General features: G+C 46.5%; 1 long non-coding RNA gene across 1 annotated transcript; it reads left to right on the top strand.

The window, feature by feature from the left end:
• The first annotated feature begins 2,393 nt into the window (after positions 1 to 2,393).
• Positions 2,394 to 3,052, top strand: LOC127604006 (uncharacterized). Its single transcript, XR_007963184.1, has 2 exons — positions 2,394 to 2,873; positions 2,949 to 3,052. It is a non-coding gene; the product is annotated as an uncharacterized LOC127604006 (long non-coding RNA).
• The last annotated feature ends 351 nt before the right edge of the window (positions 3,053 to 3,403 follow it).

Here is a 3,403-nt window from a genome sequence, read left to right as displayed (position 1 = left end):
CTACCCAAGCAATGAGCAGGATTCATTTCTGTCATAGATGCCGACAAGCAACTGAGGCTACCAAGAAGACCCTGCATTGTTTGAAATTTCCAGAAAATGAAATCAGTTGTGGACAGAAGGCGGCTCGCGGCACAGCCTATCAATAGCAATCCAGAGATATCATGTGCAAGTATTTGCCCCACAACCCAAAGAGGGTACAAACAGTGTAATAACTTTCAAAACACTTATGGGGGGGGGGAGGGGGGGGGACTGAAAGTGAGGTCAGTCAAGGCCTGCTCAGATGAAATTACTGCAGATGAACCTTATCACGAGCTCACAAAATACAGAGAATTTTTCGAGAAGGTCTTCCCAGGAATGAAAACGTGTTTCTGTGCGTGTCCTTTTTGGTGGGACGCAAATAGGCACTCCTCTGACGCCCCCCGACCAGGGCCTCCCTTCTCCCGTACATGCGGAATGTACGCTGGAATCCTTGCGGCGCTCTAAACATATTGGCGGGTTATTTTTAACAGCCGCGTGTTATTTTGCATCGTTACATTCCAACAGCAGAGACTTGAGAGGGAAAGCGAGAGAATTGCCTGGGTGCACTTCTTCCCTCGGCTATTACAAACATAGCCAGTATAAAAAAAAATAATACGTAACAAACATTGATTAGTGTCAGATTCTGTTATTGTGACGGATTACTTGAAGCAATGGTTCCCCAAAAAAGCCATCGATATACCTCTGCATAACCATGGCATCCATTTTAAATACATAAAAAAACCTGGACGGTAATAGAAATCATTGTCATTTGTCATCAAGCGCTTCCACTGGTACATTCGCTGTTAGCATGCGGTCTCCCGTGGTGGTTCACGTCAGACTCCCGGGCAAGCGTTGGGAACGATCATGGGAACTTCCTGTGGCTGTTGGAGCGCGGCCACAGCGTGGAAGGAGCCTCTCGAGTGGCCGCTTGAGCGTTACTGAGAAAGCAGACGAGGCGAGGAAGCCTTAAGCCGAAAAGATAAGCAGGCTGCGGTTTCCCTTCCCAACGGCCTTACGATTTGGGACAAGACGACTTGACACATTTCCTCACTCTTTGCGGGCTTACTTCTAAAATGCGAAACGACAATCGGTCTGCCATTTTGCTGCGACCGTTTGAGGCAAATTTCGGCCATTTGCCATGAAACTCGATAGCGATGACAAAGCTCGGCTATGAAACAAGACAGGGTGGTCATGTGATTCACGCATCCGCACTCTGTGTTTGGTCTGGTCTGATTAAAATGTGACGACAAGGTAAAAACAAACAAGTACGCATCTCTTGTCCGCCTCCCCATTTCAATTTCCTATTCAAATGCAGCAGCGAAATAGCTTGGACCGCAACGCCAACTCGATTTAAGCTCCATGCCAAAGCAACAACTCTCCTGATGTCAAAGAGTTCTATCAATCAATCACTCGATTGATTTTCTACTTAGGACTGTCAAGATGGCTCGCAAAGTATGCCCAATATTTAGGTGCTAGCTTGTGAATTATTAACACAATGTGTGGTAAGAACGTGATATTGGTTGACTTAACATCGGTGCTAAAAACGTAGCTACATTCTTGCTACATTTTCCGATTTTGTGGACTTAAGAGTTAATTATTTAAAGGAATTGTTCTTGTGCTAACAGAAAAGGACAAAAGAACGTTTCGCACTGTTGTTATGCTCCGGAGAGCATTAGCATACACTGTTTTGTATGCTAATGCTTGTCAACGGAGAAAGTTCAAGTTGAGTTTGGTGCGCGTGGCGCCCAAAAGCGCCCCAGAGCCACTGGCCCCACCTTTCCGGGCTACCTTTGGAAGCCTGAAACACAGACCTACTTATGCATCATGCCTCTAAAACAGCAATCCTGTCCATGCTGGTGGGTGGATGAAGCTAGCACGACATTTGCACACCACCCCGAGTCCGCATCCCCGCTCAGTGGCGCCACCCTTCTGGGGTGGTCTATGACTACCTCGGCAAGCCATAAATGAATTAAAGGGCATTCATCCGCCCCAAGCAATGCAGCCCCCCACTCCCCCTCGGGGGCTTCCCCGTAATCACCTTGGCCAGGCTTTAATGAAAAATCGAACAATTTTCCGATGCATCCCTGGAACATTTGAAGATCTCAAGCAGCAAGGACCGTGACTGTGCAAACATGGACATATAAGGCATGGAAAACATTTAACGAGTGGCGTGCGTTTTACTGGCGAGGGGAAGCTCGCTCTCTCGCCACTCTTCCCCGCGGGCTCACCGGGCTATCAGAGGAGTTGCACAGCACTCCGTCGGCGGCCACTTCAAGGCTGGCGCTTGGCTCAATCTTGACGCAAGTGCGGCGAAGAGCGTTGATGTCGACGCATCTTAGCGGCGAAACTAAGCGCGCTGTGTGTTTTTAGCTACTAGTAAGCGACAGGAAGCGCGCGCCACTTCCTTTCTTTATGAGGACCTCGGCCGACTGAGAATATTTGGGAATATTTACAAGTTTGACCGCTCCTTGCACATTTCCTGGAATTCCACTCGTTGCGTCGCGATGAGCAACACTGGTGGATATTTTTACACACATTCACACACGGAGCGGCGACAGAGGAATGAGTCATATCAAGAGGGGAGGACCCTACACACATGCAAGCTAGCGTAGGAAGTACATTCACATAGGCCATGAGTCACCTTGCTCATGATACAACCTTTAATGTTTATGTTTCTTATTTCCATGGAAACCACAAGTCAAGGGGAAGGAGACCCCCGGCTGGCCAGCATCATCAGAATATTATGTCCGGTTCATGGAAACGCGTTTGTACAGTACACCCGGGAGATGATAAACGTCGTGATGTTGTCTTCCGGTTCAGAAAATGACAAGAGCACACTACGGTACAGGTACCAGGTAGGAATTCAAAATTAAAAGGGGGAGCAAGACTTGAATGAAGCCTCATTTCATCCCTCCTGTATTTTGCTCAAGGGCGCTTCAACATGGGTACAGGATCGAACCCTCAACCTTGGACCACGACTCGACCTTGAGCCAGGTGTGATTTACTTCCAAATAAAATTGTGCCTTCAAAGAAATACCATCGTCTGTTTTTACTAAATATATTTTTTCTCAACTAAAGGAGTTAATTCAATCATATAACTCGAAGAATGGATTATTCCATCCACCCATCCAGTTTCTAATCCGTTTATCCTCACGAGGGTCGTAGGCATGCTGGTGGCTAATGTGATGGAGTAATTACCAAATAGGATAATAGTATTCACTATTACAGAACTACAGAACTACAAAAACATCAACTGATCAAGCAGAGCTGGAAATTATAAAATTGCATTTCTTCTTCTTCTTCTTTTTTTTTTTTTTAATCACGGAGAACCTCGGAGACAAATTTGACGCCTATAAATTTTGCTACTCAAATGCTACCCTTAAAT

The sequence above is a fragment of the Hippocampus zosterae genome, chromosome 7, assembly GCF_025434085.1.
Source record: "Hippocampus zosterae strain Florida chromosome 7, ASM2543408v3, whole genome shotgun sequence".
Classification (NCBI taxonomy): domain Eukaryota; kingdom Metazoa; phylum Chordata; class Actinopteri; order Syngnathiformes; family Syngnathidae; genus Hippocampus; species Hippocampus zosterae.
Note: the sequence above shows the minus strand (reverse complement) of the source record. Positions and strands in the feature narration are given on the sequence as shown.